This window comes from Schistocerca nitens, chromosome 2 (assembly GCF_023898315.1).
Source record: "Schistocerca nitens isolate TAMUIC-IGC-003100 chromosome 2, iqSchNite1.1, whole genome shotgun sequence".
In the NCBI taxonomy this organism is placed as follows: Eukaryota; Metazoa; Arthropoda; class Insecta; order Orthoptera; family Acrididae; genus Schistocerca; species Schistocerca nitens.
In genome coordinates this window covers 789,973,790-789,992,327 of record NC_064615.1, presented here as the reverse complement: position 1 = coordinate 789,992,327, position 18,538 = coordinate 789,973,790, and positions in this window count along the sequence as shown.

Genomic DNA, 18,538 nt, shown 5'->3' with positions numbered 1-18,538 from the left:
GTTCAGGGAAATACTCTCTAAACGTGGTGGCTAGGCTGCGTAGATGCTCCGCCACATTGATCTTGATCTAGTCAGGCAAACTCTCCTCTGATGACTGCAAGAATTGTTTTAAAGTAGAAAAGTTAGTTAGTGAATCGTTTTCTATCCTTGACTCCCAGATCTGACACTTTTTGACCATAGCACTAATCTTATCCTCAACTTTGAACATGTCTACATTTTCTCCTTGTAAACTCAAGTTTAACACATTTAAGTGTTCAAACACGGCAGCTAAGTATGTTACTGAGCAAAGCCAAGAGAAGTTAGTGAGAAAATCCGCGTACTTTGTGTCAAGAAGGAAGGCACGAACCTCGTCTCTAAGTTAAAAAAATCTTGACAAGATCCTACCTCGAGAAAACCATCTTACTTCCGTATGAATAGTAAGTTGCTCATGCTCACTGCCGATCTCTCTACATTCTAGGAAGACGCTAGACGCAGAAGTTAGCGTTCGCTAAAGCTGTGCTCATGCAGGAATCTGTCATCATACGAAATATATTTAATATATTTTTTATTGTAATACCATCTTGCGGACCCCTCTGGCATAGTTGGCGGATCCCTGGGGGCCCGCGGACCACCTGTTGGGAACCACTGCTCTAGTGCGATATTTGTATCATCGATACGTATTAATGTGGACAGTAAAACTCGGATAATAACCAATACTGCAGCAGCGACAGCACGGGCTTGGCTGGAGCTGACTGCTACCGTCAAGCATGCAGCGGTTCCGTAACACTGCTGGATTAGCCTACTGTCTGTTCTTAGTGTTTTACTGCTCTTGTTAACACACATAGATAAAAAAAATATCGACGAAGTCTAATCTGGACTGCTCTGTCGAACGGGCACCTAAAATTCCTCTTTGAAGATAATTTTGTTAATAACTCGAAACAAACCGACGCTTTCCGTCCATACTGAGTGTTGCTTGAAAAAGTGATGAGCAACACTTCTTTGGGTTCACTCCAGCTACACAATACAAAAACGAAATTGCATGCATCTGCTTAAACACTAGAGAATAAGCGCCTGACGACCCTTAGAAGAGGCACCCGCTATAATTTATATGAGAGATTATCTGTTGAGGTCGTCATCCACCATCTTAAAATCATTAAGAGGAAGCAATAGCTCACTTGTCAAACACTTTGAGGAACCACACTGTCCCGCCGGCCGAAGTGGCCGTGCGGTTAAAGGCGCTGCAGTCTGGAACCGCAAGACCGCTACGGTCGCAGGTTCGAATCCCGCCTCGGGCATGGATGTTTGTGATGTCCTTAGGTTAGTTAGGTTTAACTAGTTCTAAGTTCTAGGGGACTAATGACCTCAGCAGTTGAGTCCCATAGTGCTCAGAGCCATTTGAACCATTTTTTTGAATCACACTGTCAATCAGATTGATTATGTTGTTTTCTAAAAGCGTTTGTGTATGAGTTACCGCTTTCTTATTGTGATGTGAAGATAAGCAGCGACCCCGCAACCGGTAATTTATTGTTGGAATTGTGTGTGATTTTGCCGGAAAATAAGTTTAGAAAGCATTTCAGAAAACAATGACATCTTCAGAACGACTGAAATGTCGTTTTTCAAAACTAATTTCTGTATAGGAATTAAAATCTTACATCGTTCGAAGTAATTTTTTTAATTTTTATGATCAAAAAAGGTCTAGAATGTTGAGAAGAATGTGTCTCCAATCACGTCAAATGCTCTTCCGCAAAAAGTGACCTCAAAACGAGAAAGGTATGTGAAATAGAAACTGTGACTTTTCATGCCATTCAGACCGTGCAAGATGAACCAGAATTCCACTGTAAATACTTCGCATGTATGTCAGAATATTTTCAGCATACTTTGGTATGAGGGACCCGTGGCTTCCGTTACTCATTACAGAATATTTACCTCATTATGATTTATTACACAGTCATGATTTATTCGTTTCGTTGCATCAGTTACTTTTGTTAGTGTGAAAAAAAAAACTTCACAGGTGTAGAAAAGCCTGTAATACGCAATTACGAAAATGTCCAACATAAAACAAAAAGAAATGGAATTTCTTTGGAAATTTATGGTAACTTCCTACGGGACCAAACTGCTGAGGTCATCGGTTCCTAGGCTTACACACTACTTAATCTAACTTAAACTAACTTACGCTAAGGACAACAAGCTCACCCATGCCCGAAGGAGGATTCGAACCTCCGACGGGGCGAGCCGCGCGAACCGTGCAAGGCGCCTCAGACCGCCCGGTTACCCCTCATGGCACAGAGTAATGCATCAACCCTCAGACAAAATATTTAAAATTTACAGTGCTTCCATTGTCGCCCATTTGTGTATAGTACATTTCTAAACAAATGCGGAGCGGTTCCTTTACATATATTTTTCAAAACGTCAGCTCCCATGAGTATGCCACGGTGTGCAGCGACCACTCGTCGACCGGCTCACACATTTTACATGCCCTCGGCTGGAGAAGTGCATTTAAAAAATAAAAAGAAAGTATACGACCAAGAGTTCCTACCTGACAGCTGTGACTTACCATACAATTTATGTTACTGGACGCCACAGTTTTAACAGTGACGAGTAAACTGTTATAAATTACTAAGACAATAGATCATGATCTGAAAATTGAATTCGGTTGTGAATAAAGATTATTTATTAGTAGCCGTAGATCGCTTAAATTTTACATTATCTTAAGTAGTTACCAGCCTTGGGGCATCATCCCAAGAAACATACGATGTCATGTCTGATGTGGGCGAAATGGTCATAGAGCATTACCACAGCAACAAATCTATTACTGTGCCAATGAATTCAAATATTCTTTAAAGAGCCTCTAGCCACGACGTGTCCCTGTTATCAAAACATTACGAAATGATTAGTGAACAAAATCTGATGTTTTTTCACGCTGTGTATTAACATTCAACGGAGACATGTTTGTCAGTGAGTCAGTTTCCTTTGAAAATCGTTTCTTAATATATTACAGTTGTATGCTGGACTGGAAGTGTAACCCCAGTCTCTGTTTTCGCCGACAACTTGCTCGACTACTGAGCCACATAATCATGTTTTACGACCAGACTTTGTAAAGTGAGAAGAAAATGCTGACACTGTAACATATGATTACTCCATGGAATAATGCTAATGCTTTTCAGTTCATTATAATTTAGAAGTTGTCTATGACCACTGTAATTTGTTATCCATTCGAAAAATCCCACCACTACTTTCATAAGGTAATAACAGGCTGGATACATGTTCACGCAGGATATATGGCCTACAGGAATTACATGGTTAATAATAGTGAAACCTTTGAAATGCCATCTTTTGTAGTTGTGTCTATGTAGAGCACTGTTCGAGTCTGTTCATGAATTTCACACTAAATTGTACCATACATGTTGTTCTGAGTGGTGAAAAGACGTGGTAATGCACTGAACATGATATTAATAAGAAGCCTCTCCACAGTGAGGCCTTAAAACTGCGGTAATACGATTACTCCACGAGATGTTGGAAATTTCTAGAGAGAGATAGTGATCTACTTGTATTACAGTCATGTCCCCAGTTGATTCTGTGGACTTCATGCTGGGTTTATTGTGCATACACAGGTATCGAAATATCCCACAGATTCTCGACTAGGATAAGATTGCATGATATTGGATCTGAAGACATTTTACTGAATTCACTGTTATTCCTCAAGTCACCTGCATGCAACTGAAGGATGATAATAGTAATATGATATTGGGCGAGGCAGGATATTTTATCTAATTTATGATTTTGACCTCTGATAATATAAACAACTTCGTTAATTGGGCTCTAAAGTGATTGTGCTCTCTCTGGACCCCCTCTGTCACTCCTTCTCTCCCTATCAAATGCCTGGTGTCCAACGGCGCTTGAATACTGAATCTTACAGCCAATGGTCACAGTACTGCAAGGCCCCCTTCATGAGGAGTGTCAGATCATACTATCAAAAGAGTAAGCATTGCCAGCGGCACTAGCGTCCAGTACTTCAGGCATTAAGGGCCAATATGATAAAGCTTCTCCGGTCGTAACAAGCAGGCTAAGCCATGTCTCCGCAGTATCCTTTCTTTCAGGAGTGCTAGTTCTGCAAGGTTCGCAGGAGAGCTTCTGTAAAGTTTGGAAGTTAGGAGACGAGATACTGGCAGAAGTAAAGCTGTGAGGACCGGGCGTGAGTCGTGCTTCGGTAGCTCAGATGGTAGAGCACTTGCCCGCGAAAGGCAAAGGTCCCGAGTTCGAGTCTCGGTCGGGCACACAGTTTTAATCTGCCAGGAAGTTTCATATCAGCGCACACTCCGCTGCAGAGTGAAAATCTCATTCTGGAAACATCCCCCAGGCTGTGGCTAAGCCATGTCTCCGCAGTATCCTTTCTTTCAGGAGTGCTAGTTCTGCAAGGTTCGCAGGAGAGCTTCTGTAAAGTTTGGAAGTTAGGAGACGAGATACTGGCAGAAGTAAAGCTGTGAGGACCGGGCGTGAGTCGTGCTTCGGTAGCTCAGATGGTAGAGCACTTGCCCGCGAAAGGCAAAGGTCCCGAGTTCGAGTCTCGGTCGGGCACACAGTTTTAATCTGCCAGGAAGTTTCATATCAGCGCACACTCCGCTGCAGAGTGAAAATCTCATTCTACTTGTATGGTATTATCAAGTACATAGAAAGGAAAGTGACTGATGGGTATTGTTTGCAGCTTACACCAGTTGATGCGCAAATAACTGGCTGAATTTATGTGCAGGTATACAGAAAGCGGCCGATTCTGGGAATGCTAAGGCAATGTACGATGGTATTAAGAAAGCAATTGGACCAACTGTCAGAAAAACAGCTCCCCTGAAGTCCAAGACGGGTGAAGTTATTACTCATGAAGGCAAACAAATGGAACGCTGGGTTGAACACTACCTTGGGTTGTATGCAGCCGAGAATGGAGTTAGCAAGGATGCATGTGACGCCATCAAACAAATGCCAGTTATGGAAAAACTTGATGCAATGCCTACTATGGAAGAACTTAGTAGAGAAATAGATTCTCTTGCTAACAGAAACGCCCTAGGTGAAGATGGGATCCCTGCAGAGGTTATTAAGTATAACAAGTCTGTTCTTCTCAAACATTTATATTCACTTATCACAACCAGCTGGGAAGAAGGTTATGTCCCGATGAGTATGCGGAATTCGAGGATAGGTACTCTGTATAAACAGAAAGGGAACAGAAGTGACTGTAACAATTACCGAGGCATTTCATTACTAAGTGTAGCCGGGAAAGCATATGCAAGAGTCATCCTAAAGCGATTACAGATCTTAGCTTCCAGAATCTACCCAGAATCTCAGTGTGGCTTCAGGCCCGGCCGATCAAGCGTAGATATGATCTTCTCCTTAAGACAGCTACAAGAGAAATGTCGTGAGCAGCAGAGGCCACTTTATATTGCTTTCATTGACCTTGTTAAAGCGTTTGATTTAGTGAGCAGAAATGGGCTTTTCAAACTGTTGCAGAAGATTGGATGCCCACCTAAACTACTACAGATAATTGTCTCTTTCGATGAGAAAACACAAGCAACAATCTGCTTCAACGGTAAAACATCAGAAGCATTCCCCGTTAATAGCGGTGTGAAACAGGGCTGTGTGTTAGCTCCTACATTATTTGGGATTTTCTTGTCCCTTCTGCTCAGATTTGCCTTTGAAGACTGTGAGGAGGGAGTGTATCTACATAGGAGATTGGATGGAAATCTTTTCAACATTGCTCGCCTCAAGCCCAAGACCAAAGTAAATACAGTTGTTATCCGTGAGTTGTTATATGCGGACGATGCAGCTCTAGTAGCGAACAGTGAAGATGAGCTGCAGTATATAATCAACAAATTATCAAATGCATGTGAAAAATTTGGTCTACTCATCAGCCTTCAAAAGCCTAAGATCATGGCGCAGAGCACTACCAACCTTCCATCCATCAGCATTGTTGGCAATCCTCTCCAGATAGTTGATGACTTTACCTACTTGGGATCCACAATATGTAGCAACTTGTCCATGGACACTGAACTTACTAACAGAATCGCAAAGGCATCATCTGTCATGGCTAGATTGAAAAACAGAGTATGAAACAATGGACTGCTTATCACAAAAACTAAATTAAAAGTCTACAACGCTTGTGTTATAAGCACCCTTCTCTATAGCTGTAAGACATGGACAACTCTTTCTAGGCATGAATCTCGACTCAACAGCTTCCATCTCCGCTGTCTCCAGAAGATCCTTCAGATCTCTTGGAGAGATAGAGTACCCAACACCGAAGTCTTTCATCGTGCAAGCACAACCAGCATCTTTGCACTCATAAGTCATCGACGTCTAAGATGGTTGGGACATGTCAGGCGCATGGATGCTAAACGGATACCGAAACAACTGCTGTACGGAGAACTTCAGGAAGGTGTGAGGCCAGTGGGACGACCGCATCTTCGTTTCAAGGATGTCGGCAAGAGAGACCTGACCAAAACCAGAATCAGTCCAAGTCGCTGGGAAAGCATTGCAGACGACCGTGTCAAGTGGCGAGTAACAGTGCGCAACGGCGTCAAGCTCTCAGAGGACGAACGCACACAGGCACAAATCAGGAAGAGGACAAAGCGAAGAGACAGAGCGGCTTCTGTTCGAAGTTCCTCAAATTTCACATGCCCAAACTGCAGTAGGGACTGCCACTCTCGAGTGGGACTTTTTAGCCACAACAGACGCTGCAGACTCTGAACCAAGCATGCTACACCATCATCCCTCAAGGATGGACGGATGCCATTATGTACACCAGTTAGTGTTGGCATGTTAAAAGGTGAAGAAGTAGTGTGTAAGGAGGTGTGTGGAGAGGCACGCTTGAGTTAAGACCTGACAGTGTGGCAATATACAGGGTGTTCCATTTATTTGATGACCGCCTGGTAGGGGTACTGCAGGCTGGCCACGGAAGCCGCGCCTGCCGGTCGAATGGGTACCGCGGGGCCGCACTATGCCTCCCTTCTTTGTGAATTTCATCCTGAATGCCGTACGTGCTTGTTGCCCAGAGTCATTCGATCAGTGGAACAGGCATCACGAGTGTAACAGTAAAGTTTTCGAACGCAACAATGGCAAGACGGAATTATTCAGTTCCACAACGAGTGTTTGTTTACGATTCGTATGTGCATATATATTCCGCTCGTACTGTTCAGAGAGTGTTTGAACAGAAGCTCCCAGGTGTGCTTGTTGCCCAGAGTCATTCGATCAGTGGAACAGGCATCACGAGTGTAACAGTAAAGTTTTCGAACGCAACAATGGCAAGACGGAATTATTCAGTTCCACAACGAGTGTTTGTTTACGATTCGTATGTGCATATATATTCCGCTCGTACTGTTCAGAGAGTGTTTGAACAGAAGCTCCCAGGTGTTCGAGTTCCAAGTCGTGATGCAATTCACAATTAATGAATAAATTTCGTGAAATGGAAAGCGATGAGCACAAGAAACGTGAACGACGACGTACAGTAGTCACAGAATTTTTTCTCCCTGATATTGCATACCGCCTGGAAAATTCACCTGAAAAGAGACTTAGACGTCTTTTGCTGCAGACACAAGTATCGTGCATCTCTGTACAAAGAGGTACTAAGCTACTTGGGCTAAGGCCCTATAAATTATAAGTAGTACAAGAACTTTGACCTAGTGACCGTCCACTCAGGGTTTTTGTTTTGCGAATGGGTTTTAAAACAAGTGTATGACGATAAAATGGATGCTTATCTCACTCTGTTTCCAGACGAGGCTTCGTTCCATGGAGACGGGTGAGTTAATTCCCAAAACTGTCGACATTGGTGCGCAGATAGTCCTGTTGTGCTTCATGAGGAACCCCTGCATGATGAGAAAATAGGGGTGTGGTGCGCAGTTAGTTGTGACAGAATAATATGCCCAATTTTTTTAACGACACAGTTACAACTGAAAAATATTTTGCGACAGTTTTTTAATTATATGAGTGAAAGAGAACGGAACGGAGCTTCGCATTTTTTCAACATCATAGGTCAATGTTTCTGTGCACACAATACACAATGTGTTCGATAAAAAATTAGTAACAATATCTGGCCCGATAGAAATCCTGATTTAACTGCTTGCGATTTTTATTTGTGGGGTGCAGTGAAGGACAAACTGTACTCAATAAATCCTCACATGATAGCGGAACTCAACGATAATGCCTGTGAATCAATTAATTCAATATCTCAGAGATATCATTTCTTGAGCAGATGACAGAAATGCTTATTTTATTTGCTTATGCATTAAATATACTGATGTCGTACCACAGTAGTAGAGGGACAATATGGAATCTTAACGCCAGGCACCGGAGCACTCGGCATCTATTGCACCACACAGGCGGTCATAAGATAAATGGAACATCCTGTATATCAAGCATTCATGTGTAGTAAAATTACATGAACTGTATTGTACAGTAATGATATCATCAGACTGTCTTGCTGGGGGTAATATGTCAGAGTGACATTCCATGACTTTATTAAATATTTGTGTACTAACAAAGTTAGACCAGCTACGGCTATGTGTAAATATGTGTGTTCTATGTGTACCACAATATATAAAAGTTAAACCCTTAATTATGAACTTTGTGGACTCCAAATATACTGATGGGATACCAATAGAAGTAATAGCACCAACAAGATTAAGTACAGTACAAGGAGAATTCAAGGCATATAAACATGAACTGTTTGGCCAATAGTAAGCATGACTATGTATGTACATATGTTCTATCACTTGCGCCTTGTCCCGCGGTAACGCAGAGTCGGCCATGGTTAACCAGATTTGGCTTGTTACTTGTAAAGGGTCGCCGGATTCCCTTCCTGCCACCACCCCATATCCCCCAGGTTGAAATTAGTGTATCCCAGCAGTCTGCATCTAGTGTAAATCGTGAAATAGTGTGAATGTGTTTCAGATGTCTGTGAGTCGTGTAACTGAGGCGGGACGTGGGGACCAGCCCGGTATTCACCTAGTAGGATGTGGAAAACCGCCTAAAAACAACATCCAAGCTGGCCGGCACACCGGCCGTCGTCGTTAATCCACCGGGCGGATTCGACTGGGGCCGGCGCGCCTACCCGAGTCCAGGAAGCAGCACGTTAGCAATCTTGACTATCCTGGTGGGTATGTATGTACACATGTAAAAAGTGAAATAAAGTTAGGATCAAAAAAGATCGCTTTTTTTCTCGTATGTATCATCATCACCTTCTTCTTCTTCTTCTTCTTCTTCATCATCAATATATTTACATAAAAACACTTATAATCTTCTGGGGTATTTCTTAAAATGAAGAAGAGCATTACTGACACAACCGCTTCTAGATTTTCACTATCCATTTAACAAAATAAACAACATTGTTTTGAAGAATAAACGCATTTTTTATTTCAAATTCTTTCATGTTCACGAAATATACAAATTATAGCGGCACCACCGTTTAGGATAGGGAAAGTTAGTTTTGTGCGATATTCGAAGTACAAGTTAGAGCCAGGTGCGGGGCGGATTGTAGTAAGTTACGCATACCATCAGTTTCGAAGGCAAATCGAGGCCACAGGGGCATAGAACTGCCGGAGAGAGTGCTCACAGCAGCTTCCATGGCGCAAGTCACGGGCAGAAGACGGCAACTGGCCACCCCAAGTGTTATGCGTACGTGACACAAAGCAGTGCATTAGTGAAACAGAGGCACGCAGCAAAGTATAAATGGGTTTTGTTTTCTAATGAGAGTCATTCAATTGTGGCAGCTCTCCTAGATGGCAGGGAATGTCACACCACTGGCTACACACAGCAACAGATGGGGCACCAGCGTCCCAGTCCACAGGGGGTTGTTGGTTCGATCCTCTGAGGCCAGCTCGGGGTCCACAGCCAAGCAGTGGTGGGCCACTCTTTGGCTCACTACTGCAGGCAGTCAAGTCAGCTCGCGACACACGCCGGAGACTTCCTCAGGCGAGGGCCACAGATTCGGACGCCAGATAGCTGTCACTTGTTCATCGCCGCATTCTCAGCCTCGCTGTGGAGGAGAAGGATTCAGCTGGCCGCCCACGGCTCACACCAAGCTGCGCTGAGTCAGCTGCTAGCGCAGCCATCCTGACATCATCGGAACTGCGCTAGCCGGCCACGGCCGGCAAGACACAGTATTGCATTGCACAGGCCGCTGTGGTGCTTCCTCAGCATTGCGGCCCCCTGTGGCACAGATCGAGGTGAATGGAGCACTGTAGTGGAAGCAAATAAATCGTTTGGATAGTTCACGCCGAGTTTTAACATGGAACCTCCTGGCACCCACCCACAACATTTGGTGTCTGAATAGTGGACGTCATCTGTCCAGTACTACGTTTGAGCCCACCGACTGAAGTCACAAGATGTGGTGAGTGCTAATAAAATTGCTTGTTATGAGTGCTAGACGTTTTCTTTTTTTTTTTTTTGGTTATTTTTTCAGTATGGCTCCTGGCAAACCACATTTTAGATGTTTGCGTGGGCATAGTATATTTTGTTGTTAGAGTAAGTGTTGGTATGTTTAGGAAGTAACATTGTTTTGTGGCGTTTAATTACTTTTGTTGGAGATTTGAGGATGATGTTACTGAGTATGATGATACAGAGTTGTAGGAAGTCAGGTTATTCTTGTGCTTAATCGTTTTGCTTTGGGACTAACTGAGAACGAAAGCAACACAATGGCAGAGTCAAGGATGCAAGGTGATTCGGAACCAGAAGCGGAGCAGACCTTGATGGAAAAGATAGTACAATAGACAGCGGACCATACACAGGGGCCGGCCATGGTGGCCGAGCGATTCTAGGCGCTACAGTATGGAACCCCGCTACCGCTACGGTCGCAGGTTCGAATCCTGCCTCGAGCATGGATGTGTGTGATGTCCTTAAGTTACTTAGGTTTAAGTAGTTCTAAGTTCTAGGGAACTGATGATCTCAGAAGTTAAGTCCCATAGTGCTCAGAGCCATTTGAACCATACACAGTTGAAAAATGAATTAACATCTTAAAGTGAGTGGGAAACTGCATCTGATCAGTCGTTATTGCCTAGGGTGCAGGAGATTGATCCGGCTGCCGCGAGTCTGATTATTCCGTTTTCTGGCAAGGCATCTGAGAATGTGCGTTCGTTTGTGGAGGACTTGGAGACTTCAGCGGTGATGAATGGTTGGTATGATGAGCAGTTGTTACATACAGCCAAGAATAGATAAACAGGTTAAGCGAAAACATATGTAAGGTGTTCTGAGGCCTTAAGGAAGGCAGGAGAGTTTAAGCAGTTAAAGGAAGGGCTTTTACAAATGTACAAGAAGCAGAATAGCGCTCTGTACTTTAGGGAGAGGTTGAGTACAATGATAAAGAGATAGGGGGAGATGGTGGAGAAATTTGCGGGCAGGATAAGGGAAATTAATGAGTATACTTATGAGTTGGGTCAGAGCCATGAAGCAGTGTTTGTTGCAGGAGGCCGAGCAAAGGACACTTGATGTATTTTCGAGAGGGTTACCAGCGCATATGTCACGGAAAGTGCGTGAAGGGAATCCGAAAGATCTGTATTCGTCTATTGTGCTGACAATTCAATGCGAGGAAATAGACGTGGCAAAAGGGGCATGCTAGAGGCAAACAGTGTTTACGGCGGGTGTGAAATGTTTTAAGTGTGGTCGTAAGAGACATGTGTAGAGCCAATGTACCCAGTCACCAAGGAATAGAGGAAGGGGTGGAAATAAGCAGCGTGGAGGATCGAGTAGTGGAGATAGGAGAGGTGTACAATCGTTAAACGGCAGAGGGGCCCAAGACCCACCTAAGTTAGATCCAGTTTAATTTCAATGCTACAAATATGTATGCAGAGGTGGAATGTTTAGTGGTACGATCCGTAGGAACTAAAAAGCTTAAGATTTTGTTGGACACAGGGGCGCAAGTGTCAGTGGCTACTAAGACTATAACGGGACGAAGGAAGTTAGACAGACCAAGTTATAGGTTGCGTGGAGTGGGGGATAAGGAGGTCACGCCTTTGGGATCGGTGACAGTTAACTTTCGCACAGGGAAAGTCCGATTTAATTCATACATGGAGGTTGTACCATGGGTGAGCGAGGGCTACGACATGATCCTAGGAATAGATTTCTTGCATCAACATCATGAAAAAATTGACCTTGGACAACGAACTGTGGAACTTGGTGGAGTGTTATTTCCGCTAGAGGAAACTGTTGTCAATGCAGATCTGTCGCTAGAGGCGTTCAGCGTAAGGAACAAACCAACTGAACCGCGTACATTAGCATTAAGGCCTAATTCGCATGCGTGTGTGTGTGTGTGTCTAGTGGCACCGGGAAGTAGCTTTGGGTAAGTGTGGAGTCGAATCTACCTGTGGGTACAGTATGTGTCATTGAACCATTGGAGGATAATGAAGATTTGGGTTCATTGAGTTGTTTTGTGAAACGTAGTGCTGTACGCGTACAGGAGGGGCGAGTAGTTCCCGTGAACGTGGATAACTTAAGCGCTGTAGACGCGAATTTGAGGAAAGGAGTTTTAGTAGCCAATTTAGATGTGCCAGATGACGAAGGCTGGTGTTCGAGAGGTAGGCGAGGCGATCAACCACTAACTGCCGGTAGAACTGCATTGCGTAACAAAATTAAGCATTTGAAAGGAGAAGAAAGAGAGCATACGGAAGAATTATTGTGGGAATTTAAGGATTTGTTTTTTCCACAGGGGCCGTTGCCAGCAACTCCATTAGTTCAACATAGAATAGCAACATGGAATGAAGCCCCTGTTTACCGTAAACCATACAGAATACCGAGGTATTTGCAGCCGATTGTGGAAGATTTCACTGATCAGCAGCTTGCGGACTGTATTACAGAGCATAGTAATAGTTTCTGTGGAGCGGGCTTTGTCATTGTGCCTAAAAAATATACGACGGAACTAAGAAATACAGGTTCTGTTGTGACTACCGATACCTCAAAAATAAGACAGTAACAGATGCATACCCCATTCCAAACATATCGGAGACTTTGGATCACTTAGGACAGTGCCAGTATTTTTCTACGACGGATTTGACAAGTGGTTATCATCAGTTAGAGGTGGCTCCAGAGGATCGTCCAAAAACTGCTTTCTCTACACCTAGAGGCCAATACCAGTGCATTAGAATTCCATTCGGTTTGAAAAACATTCGACAACGTTTCAAAGGTTGCTAGACAGTGTCTTGAGGGGTTCGAAACCACGGCAGTGTCTTGTCTATTTGGATTACATTATAGTGTTTTCAAGTAGTATGGAGCAACATAGACAGCGGTGAAGGGAAGTCTTTATAAGGTTAGGAGCAGCTCATTTGATGTTGAGCCTGGAGAAGTGTAATTTCGCATTAGAAGAAGTAAAATATTTCGGTCATATTATCAGTAAGGACGGAGTGCTAACAGATCTGAAGTTGGTACAGGCTGTAAGGGATTTTCGGGAACCGAAAACAGTTAAGGAAGTGCAGTCATTCATTGAAGTTTTCAATTTCTATCGAAAGTTCGTGAAGGGTTTTGCAGATTTAGCATAGCCGTTGACGCGATTGTTACGGAAGGCTGTGAAATTTCAGTGGACCGTAGAGTGTCAGAACGCGTTTGACAAATTGAAAGAAATGTTAACAATAAGTCCAGTTCTTGTACTTCCAGATTTTGAAAAGGAGTTTATACACTCCTGGAAATTGAAATAAGAACACCGTGAATTCATTGTCCCAGGAAGGGGAAACTTTATTGACACATTCCTGGGGTCAGATACATCACATGATCACACTGACAGAACCACAGGCACATAGACACAGGCAACAGAGCATGCACAATGTCGGCACTAGTGCAGTGTATATCCACCTTTCGCAGCAATGCAGGCTGCTATTCTCCCATGGAGACGATCGTAGAGATGCTGGATGAAGTCCTGTGGAACGGCTTGCCATACCATTTCCACCTGGCGCCTCAGTTGGACCAGCGTTCGTGCTGGACGTGCAGACCGCGTGAGACGACGCTTCATCCAGTCCCAAACATGCTCAATGGGGGACAGATACAGAGATCTTGCTGGCCAGGGTAGTTGACTTACACCTCCTAGAGCACGTTGGGTGGCACGGGATACATGCGGACGTGCATTGTCCTGTTGGAACAGCAAGTTCCCTTGCCGGTCTAGGAATGGTAGAACGATGGGTTCGATGACGGTTTGGATGTACCGTGCACTATTCAGTGTCCCCTCGACGATCACCAGTGGTGTACGGCCAGTGTAGGAGATCGCTCCCCACACCATGATGCCGGGTGTTGGCCCTGTGTGCCTCGGTCGTATGCAGTCCTGATTGTGGCGCTCACCTGCACGGCGCCAAACACGCATACGACCATCATTGGCACCAAGGCAGAAGCGACTCTCATCGCTGAAGACGACACGTCTCCATTCGTCCCTCCATTCACGCCTGTCGCGACGCCACTGGAGGCGGGCTGCACGATGTTGGGGCGTGAGCGGAAGACGGCCTAACGGTGTGCGGGACCGTAGCCCAGCTTCATGGAGACGGTTGCGAATGGTCCTCGCCGATACCCCAGGAGCAACAGTGTCCCTAATTTGCTGGGAAGTGGCGGTGCGGTCCCCTACGGCACTGCGTAGGATCCTACGGTCTTGGCGTGCATGCGTGCGTCGCTGCGGTCCGGTCCCAGGTCGACGGGCACGTGCACCTTCCGCCGACCACTGGCGACAACATCGATGTACTGTGGAGACCTCACGCCCCACGTGTTGAGCAATTCGGCGGTACGTCCACCCGGCCTCCCGCATGCCCACTATACGCCCTCGCTCTAAGTCCGTCAACTGCACATACGGTTCACGTCCACGCTGTCGCGGCATGCTACCAGTGTTAAAGACTGCGATGGAGCTCCGTATGCCACGGCAAACTGGCTGACACTGACGGCGGCGGTGCACAAATGCTGCGCAGCTAGCGCCATTCGACGGCCAACACCGCGGTTCCTGGTGTGTCCGCTGTGCCGTGCGTGTGATCATTGCTTGTACAGCCCTCTCGCAGTGTCCGGAGCAAGTATGGTGGGTCTGACACACCGGTGTCAATGTGTTCTTTTTTCCATTTCCAGGAGTGTACTAGCATGCGATGCATCGGATCAACCATTATGGTGTGTTCTTAGCCAGGAAATTGATGGGAAAGAACATCCTGTAGCCTATGCGTCTAGGCAGTTGAATGCAGTAGAGAAGAATTACTCAACTACAGAGAGGGAGATGCTTAGCGTAATCTATGGAATCACTTGTTTTAATTGTTATTTGAATTGGAGAAGATTTCAGGTATTAACAGATCATGATGCGTTGAAGTGGTTATTGGGGTTGAAGGATCCGTCCACTTGACTCGCTAGATGGGTTTTGAGGCTTAGTGAATTCGACTACGAAGTGGTGCACAAGCCTGGGAAGAAGCACGGTAATGCAGATGCACTAAGTAGGAAGGTGGGAAAAGTAGAAGTCATAGGTTATGACCTAGCAGTATGGCAAGAATTACAGGACGTGGACAGCGATTGTAAATTGTATCAGACGCAGCCACAATTTAATGTCTGCGACGGTCTTCTGTGCAGGGAAACGAAGTTAGGGCCAAGGGTAGTAGTGCCAGCGAAGTTGAGGGATGAGATTTTATAGGAAGCACATGACCACGTGTTATCTGGTAATGGTGGGTGTAGAGCGACGAATAGGAAAGTGGCGGAGAGGTATTGGTGGAGAGGAAGGGAAGGAGATGTGGATCAGTATGTCAAGAATTGTATACCATGTGCGCAGAAAGCAGATCTGAGTCGGAAAAAGATACAGCTACAACGATTACCGGAAGCAACATGTCCATCTTCTCTGCTGGGGATTGATGTCTTAGGACCTTTTAGGCGAAAACCATCGGGAACAGATTCGTTCTGACAATAATAGACCATTTTTCGAGGTATGTGGAGATGGTGGCTATGCCAAATCAACAGGCAGCAATGGTCGCATAAGCGTTAGCAAACAACAGGATTTTGAAGTTTGGTGTACTAGAGACAATAATTACTGACCAAGGGACCAACTTCACGTACGATTTAATGAAGGAGCTATGTAAATTGTTGAACGCAAAGAAGTTGAGGACGATCGCTTTGCATCCACAGGCGAACAGAAGGACAGAACGGGTACACAGAAGAATCGGGAAGATGCTGAGTTTTTAGGTGGATACTCATCACCATCAGTGGGACGAGTATTTGAAGCATACTGTACGCGCATACAATGAAAAAGTCCATATAAACACCGGTTTGCCTCCATATGTGGTAGTGTAAGGGCGAAAAATGCTGTCACCGTTTGATTTAGTGAAGCTACAGAAAGGAAGGACTGATGAATCTGTACGTCAATTTGCAAGGACAATTTGGGATGTTTGGAAATGGGTACAAAAGGTGAATACGTAAGTTTTGGAAAGGCAGGAAGACGCAGTAGAACACGAAGGGAAGTTTACCATAGTGTAGGGTGGGGCAATGGGTGATGCTGTCCAGCCCCTATACGAAGAAGTTCCTCACGACGTATCAAGGGCCATACCAAGTTGTTGAAACCACATCTCCCATTAATGTTAAGCTTTAGCTGCCAGCTAGAAGACGATAGTACACATTGGGCGGTTACGGCCATCCATTAAAGGGTTGCTCGGATGTGATTCCAGGCACGTCACAGGAAAGAAAGAGGAAGCAAGAGAGAGTGAAGAGAGGTGCTACGCACAGAGAAAACCAGGAAGATAGAGTACAGCATGAAGTACCGTATGCTTTGCGATCTAGAAAGTAGTAGAATATTCGTAGGTCTTTTTTCTTTTGTTTTCGTGTCCAGTATCATTCGGTTTGCGTAGAGTAATTAGGCATTGTATTTTATATGTGTTTTCGAGTATTGTGAGCCTGCTAAGAGCAGCAGTCTTTTGAAGAGGGAGAAAGTGTGATGGTGATCCCTGTCCTCAGGTCACTGAAAATGTTAGTGTAGCATCTGACGTATGGGAACTGTTGTTGGAGGAGAAATAAAATGCAGTTCTGGAGAAGTAAATGCGTCGGAGAAAATTTTGCGGTAAAGCCGTAGTAAATATGTGTTGAACGATGTCAAAGTCGTACGATTTCTTATTTCAGTTTTTAGTTATAGACAGTGCTGGGCCAGGGAATTCGTGTTTATTGCACTAGTTCCTGTAATTTAAATTTAAGGATGAAAGTAGTCACACAACAGGTGTTGTGTTTGGATCAAAAATAGTGAGTGCTGGAGAAAATCTGTGAAACTACAAATATGGGACACATGCACAGCGCAGTTATTTTTAGCCAGGGGGAAAGGAGTAGACTGTCCAAGGGACATCATGGAGCCAAAATTGTGCTCGTAGTAGTAGTAAGTTGTTTCGAGTGGGGAGTATTTGCAGAAACGAAATGTATAGAGCTCGAGGAGAGCGGAATTTTAATCATTGGAAATAAGTGTATCATAATAGGACAAACTTTCCATCTGCCAGCGTCAATTTCAGGAGTCACACAACTGAATGTTACGCAGCCACAGCTGTACTGGGCAGAAACCACTTAAGGGGCTCCGGAACGCCCTATACTTGCAATGTTAAAATAACGCTTATAAATTACATCTTTCCTCACAAAGTATTTGAGGTAGGAAGTTGAACTTTTTACAGATTATTTATTGGAATATGGGCTACAACTTAAAACAGGGATTTTACAAAATTATAGTTCAGTTATTAAAGATGATTTTTTTTTCAATTGTAATGAAAATTCACAACATTTTTTTGCAATTTTTTATTTATATATTCAAAAATATACAGTTTTTTGGAAAATGGCTGTGTCAAATTATGCAGAAGGTACTGTGTAACATTTACTGAAAGTTTGAAACAAATATCTTTGGAAGATCCTTAGAAAACATGTAATTAGTATGAGAAAATAAAAGTTTTGGGAATCGAGCGACAAAGATTGGATTAACTTTTTAGTGCATTCCAGGTCCATAGGATGGATTATCTTCATCCTCTGCAAACTCCTCCTCCAGCTTCCTCTTGTTCCTCCTCCTGTTTACTCTTGCTTGTATTTCTAGACTCTTTACAGCCCTGTCTGCAGCCCGAAGGCGTTCCTTGTCTAAAGCAAGCATCGCTCGTACTATGTTAGAACCTATCTTCATTCCCATATTTCTAAATACCTTGCACCTTACAATGTTGCCATCATTAAAAGTCGCAACAGCATCATACACATCAAAGTGAAGTGTTTCTATTCCAACAAATACAGTCTTGGGGATTCTCGACCATATAACACTATTTACACTTTCATTGGGGTTTTGAGTTTTTCCGTGAATACAATTTTTCAACAGTTCAGGTGCTGCTAAGTCTCTGAAAATAGGTTTTATCACCTCCATTATTGCATGAGGCAGACTATGTTTATGAGTGTACACTTCACCAGTTAGCAATCCTTTGTTATATTTACACCAACTGTCTTCTTCTTTGGGACACAAGCTATGTTGGGGATTTTCATCGGTTGAAGAAGTATGAAAAAAAAAAAAAGAGCCCAAACAGCCTTCTTCATTTCGTCGACACTTTGTGTATTTTGCCTAATAGCCATTCCATAATAGTTCTGTATTTTGTCAATTACA